Genomic DNA, 10643 nt, shown 5'->3' with positions numbered 1-10643 from the left:
TGGCCCAGAAAAGGAGGAGGAAGGAAGTTTTCCAAGTAGAGGAAATGGCCTGTGCAAAGATCCTGAGGCAAGAGAAATCATGTTGCATTTGAGGGAAGAGTAGCTAGAGTACAGAGTGAGACAGTGGGAAAAGCAAGAGAAAGAAGCAGTCCTCGTCTGCTATATTAAAGAGTTTAATCCAGAGCCAAAGATCAAAGGGAAGCACTTGAGAAGTGACTTGGAAGATCACTTTGACCACTTTTTTCTTCTCTTGCAAGTCTTCTCTCTACTAGCCTGTAATCAGTCTTGAGGCTGTGACCATGCTCGGATACTCCTGAGTGGCCTGACACCTCTTCATCCTGTAGCAATATCCTGCTGATAGTGTATCATATAGTCCCAAAAGCTCTTCCTTCTTCCACCTACAGGATTTTTCTAGCAGTTTTCGAACTGTTTTCAAACGGAACCAGATGTAGACCCCTAACATATAAACTAATCAAAAAAAACAAAAAAAACCCCACATGGATTAAAGAGAGTTACAAAAGAAGGGGAAATTAGGAGCACCCTCCCCCACATTCTCAAGGGCTTCCCCGAGACACCTGTCTGGAGCTCTAGGACTCTGAAAATCCCAGTTTGAGAAACATGTCCCCAGGCCACAACTTGATCAACTGTTATCCCCAAGGACTCATTCTTTCAATAAACTTTTGTTGAATCCTTACGATGAATCAGGCATGAAGTAGCCACTGAGACTACAAAAGTCACTAAGACGTAAACTCCCTGTCTAAAGAGGGAGCTCATGTATGTGGGTGAATGACTCACTGCATTACCACGTGATGAGCAATTATAGAGGGCCGGGCAAGGAACTGTGGTGGCTCAAAGGGGACACAGGTAGGGAAAACTTCAAGAGTAGCTGAATGAAGCTTGAGTGAAAAGAAGTCTGCAGGTGAACAAGAGGCCTACTGGTACCTATCTCTGAGGATTTGCCCTCACATCTGCAATCACTCCCTTCACTCTGCCCATCTCATACCACACTGTCTAGATGGGATGTCCTTCCTCACTATGCTAAAACAACTGCCCTAAGCATTAAATAGCAAGGCCTCGATTGATTCCCCAGGTTCTATAACAATCATAGTGTTAAAAGCTTGAATTGGATTTTTAATTTCTTGAGGTTTCTGGATTGAAATAGAAGATGAACAACTTTACACAATTCTATACCCCCAATTGTCTTTCCCTGCTTAGAGGAGGGACTGAGCAGAGAATGCTCTTTGTATCCCACCTCAGAGCATTTCCTCCCTACCAATGCTACAGCCTTTGACCTGACTGGCTTCAGAGTCTTAGACTGGGTTCACCCATTGGGTCAGGAATGTTCTGTTGGTCTCTACGATCCTCCCTGCTGTGCCTTGACAATCCAGAATTCTAGGGTGAGATGGCTTCCATCTGCTGGCTAATTATCCAGGGATTTGACTGAGCATTCATAATTACAACTAAAAGCTCAGACCAATCTTAAAACAGTAAATTCAGTGAATTTAAAGTCTTGAAACGGTAATGGGTGCAACAGTGGGCCAAGGCTATGCAATATCAGAACAAACTGGCCATTGAGAGGAAAAGGCTTCAAGACCGGATGTTGGGTTGTGCAAGCCTGGCAGTCTGTTTAATTGTTTTATCTCTCAGTGACTCATTCAACATCTTTTAGCTCAGCCTCAGGCCAGGTTTGGATAATAACAGCAGTGAGTCCTGCTCGACTTTTTTTTCTCCTCCATAAGGTCTTCCCTCTAACAAAAAGTGACCTCTGTCTTTGTTCTACAAACTCAGATCACCTCTCGATTTTTCCACACGTTGTAAAGTACTAGCATAGTATCTCAGGACAACTACACCTCTTATAATGTTTTATTAGAATTTTATACTGTGTTTCTTCTCAGGTGTTGCACTTTGTCTGCCAGAGTAGAATGTAAGCTCCTTTCAGGCTCAGAGAGTGCTTTACCCATGTTGGTATTTATGGTCCTCTCCCACCTCCCGTAGACTTAGCACAGTGTCATACAAGTAGGCACTCTAGAAATATTTGTGTGAATGAATAACCAAGTCCCTCCCAAGGTCTACACAGCAAGTCTCATTGATATGAGGGTGACCTAGCCAGGGCATTTGTGGGGGAAAGTTACTGAGGCAGTCTGGGTGGGCTGCATCTGGTTCACACCTGGTGGACAATGTCCACAGACCCCCAGACCAGGTATATGTGAAAGTAAACATTTTTATGCTTGGAAAAAAAAAAGATCCCTGATTAAACCTGCATGGAGGGCAATTACCATTTACTTAACCCCAACTTGGACTACATATCACCAGTCTTCACTTGCACTGTTTCTTTTTGTCATAAGTTAACCATTTTTACCACATTTTACTTATTTACCCAAGAGAGCATTCCTAGAAAAAAACACAACCTGAAGATTCTACTAAGAGCAGCATGGTTTTTATTTCCTTTCAACTGTTGCCATTTGCCCAGACTATAGGCAATTAGAGTTTCATCTTCTTCCACGTAGATGAAAAGATGAAGAGTAGAATATACAGAGTGCCATGATGCTCTTACTCAAAGACAGGATTTGCTATTTAGTGCAAGTAGGAAGTGCATGCTTTTAGCTCTGGATAACCATATCAGGAGGGTATTAGGCTTCTGTTCTTAGGACAGTCCCTCCTGGCTTTATGACTGTCGGTGACTCATTCAACCATCTGGTAACTTTCTTCCTGCCTTTAAAGGTGAGGAGAGTGGGGATATTATGAATTGTTTCTCAGGCTTAAGAATATTATGATAATAAATTACATTTTGTCCATCCCTTTCAGGAAAAATATGCACAAAAAGTGCGGATTCCTGGACTCACCTTTTCCATAAGCTGGATCCTCTTCCTGATTCCCCTATTTCTGGCAACAGGAACATTTTCTACCTGACACCTTTCCAGAAGTGACTAGTCAAGTCTTATCAGTCTTCTTTTCCAAAGCCTCTGCATCTGTCATTTTTTACATACCTCATTCACTTATTTAGTGACTATTACCAAGCATCAGTGAAATACGAGCTATTGTATTGGTTGCAGTGAATAGAAATAAGAATAAGACTAAGAAATATATAGAAGTAAGATGGTTCTCATTATTAAGAAATTTATAAAATTTCCTAAGGGTCACAGTTATCAACTATTTCTTAGTTTTTTCCCCTCACACATGAGAAATTAAAGTTCCAAGTCCATTCTTCCATCTGCAATCACTTATTCATTTTCTCTATCAAGCACTCCAATGTCAAATTAATATTTCTAAATAAACATTTTAATTATGTCTTTTTGTGAATTTAAAACTTTCAATAGCTCTTCACTGCTCACAGGGTAGAGATCAAACTCTTAATTTAACTCTTACGTTCAAGAGCTTCTAAAATCTGGAATAGACTTATTTCCTGATCTTACTTCCCACAACTCTCCAGCATAAACTTTCTGCTTGGACAAATTAGTCAGTTTACTATACTAACTGTATACATCCTTTTCCATTCCAATCTATTTATTCATGTATTCAAGAATGGATTGGATGTCTTCTGTGTGGCAGTGCCATGATAAGGGATGGTGCATGGTTTCTGTACTTAAAGAGTTTTTTTGTTTAGTCAAGGTTACAGACAAATGAAATGACCATGGCATGACAGAAGGAGAACTGGATATAAAGAAGCACTGAATATGATGGGGGCACACAAAACCACACCTAATCACCACAAAGAATGTTAGAAAAAAGACATCTAAAGTGAGTAGAAGTTAGGCAGTAAGTTGAAGAAAATGTGTACTAGACAGAAAAAGCAGTGTCTTCAATGTCCTAGTGGTGGGACTGTGTTGGGTTTAAGAAACACAGAATTTGAATTAGAATGGAATGTGAAATACAAATGTGTGTGTGTGTGTGTGTGTGTGTGTGTGTGTGTGTGTGTGTATGAACAACCCCAAATCTTTTGAGAGCTCATAAACCAGGCTAACAGTTTTAGGCTAGACAGGTTTGAAGCAGCAGAGTGTCATGACTAGACTTGGTTGTCATCTCGAGAATGCCATATTCAGTTCAAAAATGAGGAATAGAGTGTTTGACAAAATTAAGTAAGGCCTTTCCAGGATTATTGTTAACGACCTTGTTAAATGTTTGATAAATTTCCCTGCATTAGTCCTGGAAGTATGAGAAATCCAACTGAATCATTCTTTGAGAATTCAGGCTCTTGCAAGGCCTTAGAAGAACAATATGGGAGATTTGCCTAAATCAATAAAGAGACAAGTATAACCCCTGATTGTTATTTCATATCAAATTCTTGTCATAAAGACAATAGCCACCACTGGTTGAATGCTGAGTACATGCTCATATAATCATGACTTAGTGTGAGATACTTATTATTACATCCATTGGCAATGAGAAAACCAAGACTCAAACGGTTTAAGTAACTGGCTCGAGGTCTCAGGATTGTTTGTAAATATTTGCTTATATTAACAAATAAAGCTGGAATTTGAACTCAGTACTATCTGACCCCAAAGCACAGGGAATTTTAAGGTTTTGTTTAATTGAAATTTACTCTATATCAATCAAAGATATTTTAGAATATTGCCCTGCCATCATCTTGATTTCTCATAAATTCAGGTGTATAGGCTACTCCACGTTTTGCCTAGAGTGGTAGGTACATAACAAATATACAAAGCATTGAATAAAGAAGTGAAGGGTAAAGGAGGACTACCGCAGGGCAGAAGGTGGGGGGTGTTTTAGGGTGATTCGTACTGATGAAACATGGGAGGGCAGAATTTAAACCACGCAAAATGAGTAGAACTAATGTTTCTCTCACTGACTTAAACTCAGGCCCACGCCTGATAGTAATAACAAGTGGGTTGGAGTGAAATCGCTTCTCTCCTAAGGCTCATTTGAGAGGTGTAATGAATGGTTCCTTACACAAATCTCCCTTATACAGAGAAACACAAGGACACAGAACCGAGTCCTCCAAAACAGGCCCATGTCCAGGATTTAAAAACCACCAACCAACCTGTACCCAGAAACAGTCATTCATTTAGATGTGCAGGAACTGAACGAAACGTTCCAAACCAAACGGCACAGGGTAACAAACAAACAGCGGCAGCTCGCTGCGTGAGGTTTCCAGGAATTACCCTGCCCAATAAAGAAAACAATGACCCAAGTTTGCTTGTTAACCAGTTCAAGTCTGAGAGGATAACGCTGAGCTTTAAGGTTGTTTTACTGTTTAACAATGGAAAAAATAACAGAAATGATCCAAGACCTTGAAAATAGGTTAGAAACTCAACGAGGAACCAGGATATTTTGGCTGATATTCCGCCACCTACTATCTACCCAAGGAAATAAGCACACAGATGCTTATCACAACATTGCTTGCGATTGCAAAAACCCAGAAAACAACCTACATATCTATTAATGGAGATAACCAATAGACTAGTGTGGTCTTATTGTGCAACAATACCATGCAACAAGAAAGAGGGAAGTACTAACAGGTACTAATAAGTACTCAGATGGCTAGCTCTCCTTGTCATCCACTTGAGTGAAAAAATGTAAATTGCAGAATAATGTGTGCAGTTTAATAATACTTAAGTATTAAAAAATAGTATTAAGTATTAAAAAATAGAAAATTTGAGCAACTTTATATATTTTCTGAGAGTAAAAGTATTGAAAAAAGTTCTAGAAAGATACATAGCAAATTGATTAGAATGATCTGGAGAAGACAGAATAGGGGATGTGGGCAAAGTGAAGACTTCTATTTTATTTATAATATTTAATTTTTTATAAGCAGATATATTCATGTATCAGTTGTTCAAATAAATCATAGTTAACCTAAAAAACCTGAGAAAGAACAGACCTTAAGTCTCCTAATATGAGGATCTCACACAAATGTCTGCCAAATTCTTGTAAAAAAAAATTCTTAAAGAAATTTAGACTCCTTAAGAAAGAACTTCCATTAGTGGTAGTGTATTGAGACTATGAAATCGTGTTTTCCATTTGTTGTTGTTTTAAGACTACAAAACAGATAACCAAATAAAACTGTGAAGACTCTCTTACTGAAAAACTTTATTACTAGGAAATATTTAATGAGTAAACTTAGGAGTAAATAAGAACGCCCCCCACCCCCACCCCCCACCGAAATAAAGTAAAATTAAGTACGAATATTCAGGGTTATGCTTAGTTTTCAAATACGTGAGCAATCATTGATTGGAAGACACTAATGAAAAAAATTACGTTCATAATAACAGCAAAAAAAGCATAAAACACTCTAGAATACAGAGGCACTGTATTACCAAAACTTTATTAAGAAATATACAATTTGGAATGAATGGAAAGGTAGATTACATTCCTGGTTGAAAAAACTGTTGTAAAGGATGAACAAATCCTTCTCAAATTAATTTACATGATTAAGGTAATCCAATTGAAAAATCTCAATGGAATTTTGTTTCGTTGTTGGAATTTGAGGACATGATTCTAAAATTCATTTGGAAAAACAGATTGATGAAAAAAATCAAGGTTTTTCTTTTTCTACTATATATTAAAATAGAGCACAAAACATCAATTTTTAAAATATTGTGCTAAATTGTTATAAGGATCAAAAGAAGAGTTAATGAAACAGAATAGAATATTTGTTCTGAATCAGATCTATCAATATTTGTATTTGAGATAAATATCACAATCCAATGGTGAAAAAAAGGATTATTCAACAGATGATATTTTAAAATTGATTATATGAAATGAACAACTAAATTAAGCTTAATTCCAGTGGTTTTGCTTAAAAATTTCCATATAACCATAAGATACATGATTTTAATTGAAAATGTAGATTAAAATGTAGTTAGTATTTATAGAGAAGGACATTCTGAACAAAAAAGAGATTATAAAAGAAAAGATTGTTTTGAGCATATAAAACAGTAAAACTTTATAGGGCTTCTGAGTTACACAATTACAGAGGAATAATGGTAACTCCTGGAGCCTGCACAGCCCCACACAGTTATTCTTCTGTATATCAAAACACAATGGCATCCAAATTAAATACAGGCAGAACTGAAAAGCACTTCCTCAACATATATGACAAAGAGGTTCAGAGTGATCCTTTTACAATACAGGAGGTCACTTCCCTCTTCTTTTCAATCCTTCCAATAGCTTCCATCTAACTCTAAATAGAGACCAAAGTCTTTTTAGTTGCTTCAAAGTGCTCCATTCCACTCCAGCCACACTGGCTGCCTTGTACCTTGAACCAATCAGGCACACGCCCATTCCCTGGCCTTTGCCCTTGCTCTTTCCTCTGCTTAAGGCTCTCACCCCTTTATTTTCTTCAGACCTCTATGTCAATTTTCCCATAAGCCTCTCCTCAGGGGCTTCCTTTATTTCCCTCCATGGTACCAAACCCCACTGACATTCTACGTATTTACTTGTTTCTCTGTTTTCTGTCTCTTTGCCTCTTGTATGTAAGCTCCTTGACAGCAGGGATTTTATTTACTCTGATCACTCCTGTATTTCCAGCATCTAGAACGGTGCCTGCATCTAGTACTCAGCATTTACTTGTTAAATGACTAAATAAACTTATTAATTAGTACTTTTATTTTTTTCTTCACAAAGCTTTTTTTTAAAATTAAGTTTATTGAGGTAACATTGGTTAATACAATTATATAATTTTCAAGTGTTAATTAGTGCTTTTACTACAATTAACAGAGAACCATTTGAGCTAACTTATGATTGACCAAGGACGTGAAGTCAGTAGGACCTGTTACTAAAACCAGCACGAGAACATTATCAGAATCTGAGATTGTTCTCTCTTTCTCTCTTCTCTGCTTCATACTTACCTTTCCTCCCAGAGCCTCATTTCTGTTTCCCAGAGCACATGGGTCCCAGAAGCACCCAAATTTTACTGTAACTTGTCCAGCTTCTTGGAGAAAGGATGGCTTGACTCTGTTGTTCTATTCCAAATCCCTGGGAAAAGCTGTGAATAATTTGGTTTAGATTGATATCTATCCCAGGACCAATTGACTATTGCTAGGGTGGAGGCTGGGGTCAGAAAGCAGAGAAGCGGATGGCAGAGAAACAACAGTTGATTTTTACCGGCCACAGTTGCAGAACTGAAGCTGAGCCTCTGCCCAACCTGCAATCCAGAGGGCCCTTACCCCCATATCCTCCGAGACCAATCACCGCGGAGCCCCAGGGGAATCTGAGCAAACGCTACTGAAACTGTTGCTAACACTGACAAGGACTGAAACTGAGGGTAGCAAACATGGTTAAATATCTACAAGAAAATAAAGGCATTATATAAAGGATTTATGAAGGCTTTATATAAAGAAGGGATCCAAGAGGCTTAGACGCCACTTACTGGAAACCAAAAGAAAAGCACGGTATTTTTGTTTGTTTGCTTTTTGTTTTTGTTTTTGTTTTTGTTTTTGTTTTGCAGCAGGCTAAAGAGAGACCTTTATATATAATAAGTCTTCTTTCTAGAAAAACAGCAGAATACATTTCCGTTATTGTTCAGGTGGAGAAATAGTCCATTAAACACTATGAACAACCAAGGTGACAAGGCATCTCAGAAAGAATGAGAAAAATCTCCAGAAAATAAACTTACAGACATAGAAATATGCAACTTAAATGATAGAGAATTCAGGATAGTACTTCTGAAAAAACTCAGTGAGTTCAAAAATGAGTCATATCAACAATTTCAGGAATTGAAAAACAACTAGATGAAAAGAACAAGGAGATTGAAACCCTCAAAAAGAACCAAATAGAACTCCTGGAGATAAACACACAATAACACACACACACACACACACACACACACACACACACTACATTGCAAGAGTTGAAAAATTAAATAGCAAGCTTGGGAAATAGAGTCGACCAAATGGAGGAAAAGATCAGTGATAATGAAGACAAAAATCTAGAAATAAATCAGAAGGAAGAAGAGAGAAACTGAAGAATGACAAATAATGAAAGAGAAATACAAGAACTAGCTGATACCATCAGGAGAGGAAACATAAAAATAATGGGTATTATCGAAGGTGAGGAAAAGGAGCAGGGACTAGAAAGCATTTTCAGACAAATAGTTGTCTGAAATCTAAGGAATGAGCTGGAGCTTGGCATTCAAGAAGTTAACAGAACACCCAATTACCTCAACCCAAAAAGGCCTTCACCAAGACACATTATATTAAAATTATCAAAAATCAATGACGAAAAATTCTCAGGGCAGCCAGGAAGAAGAAAACAGTAACTTATAAAGGAAAAACCATTAGATTATCACCGGGCTTCTCAGCGCAGACTTTACAAGCCAGAAAGGAATGGAATCAAATATTTAAAATATTAAATGAAAAGAACTACCAGCCTAGAACAATGTATCCAGCTAAGCTCTCCTTTAGATATGAAGGAAAAATCAAGACCTTTACAGACATATAAAAATTGAGAGAATTCTCCACTACAAGGCCAGTACTACAGGAAATATTGAAAGGGGTCAGCTTACTTAAAACAAAATGACCAAGAAAAAAAAACCCCATAATTAGGAGTAGAGCAACCATCAGGCAAATAGAAGCAGAGGAGTGCAACCCTTACTAAGATCAGGGCATTATAAACTTAAATAATAAGAAGTGAATTGTTATAACAAGGTAGTAATGAACGTTCAGCATACATAGGGACAACTTGAGACAACGATGACCGAAAAAGGGAAGATTCAAAGATCCAGATTCGCAAAGGGGAATGGAGATAAGGCATGTGCAAAAGAAAATGGATGACTATATATATATAACTATTCTTTACATATTACTAATGGTAATCAAACACCAAAGATTCTGAACTGAAGTATATAACATAAAACAAGAAGAACCAGAGGCAAAACCCACAAAAGCAAACCAAAATAAAGAAAACAGAAACACAAGGACAAGGAAGCAATGGAAACACCGAGCTACCAGAAAGCAAAAGATAAAATGGCTATAAGAAGGCCTCATATTTCAATAGTCACCCTAAATGTAAATGGACTGAACTCACCAATAAAAAGGCAGAGTTTCAGAATGGATCGAAAAACAAAACCCAACCATATGCTGCCTCCAGGAGACACATCTCAGCTCCAAAGACAAATATAGACTCAAAGTGAAAGGGTGGAAAATGATATTTCAAGCAAATGGCATTCGGAGAAAAGCGAGAGTAGCAATACTAATATCAGATGAAATGGACTTCAAAATTAAAAAGGTAAAGAAAGATACTGAGAGACACTTCATAATTGTAAAGGGAACCATGCACCAAGAAGACATAAGACTTATTAATATCTATGCTCCCAATCAGGGAGCCCTGAAATATGTAAAGCAATTACTAACAGAACAAAAGGGACAAACAGACCAAAACACTATCATAGTAGGGGACCTAATTACCCCACTGTCAGATAGGGACAGATCATCCAAACAAGAAATCAATAAGGAAATCATATCCTTAAATGACACATTGAACCAACTGAACATAATTGACATTTACAGAGCCTTTCATCCCCCAAACAGCTGCTTATATGTTATTTTCTAGTGCACATGGAACATTCTCAAGAATCGACCACATACTGGGACACAGAGATAGCCTCGACAGATATAAGAGAGTTGAAATCATACCAACCATATTCTCTGATCATAATGCTCTGAAACTAGAGGTCAACTGCAAAA

The sequence above is a fragment of the Pteropus medius genome, unplaced genomic scaffold (genome assembly GCF_902729225.1).
Source record: "Pteropus medius unplaced genomic scaffold, Ma_sr-lr_union100, whole genome shotgun sequence".
NCBI classification, from domain to species: Eukaryota; Metazoa; Chordata; class Mammalia; order Chiroptera; family Pteropodidae; genus Pteropus; species Pteropus medius.
The sequence above is the reverse complement of the archived record's forward strand: the minus strand, read 5'-3'. Positions refer to the sequence as shown.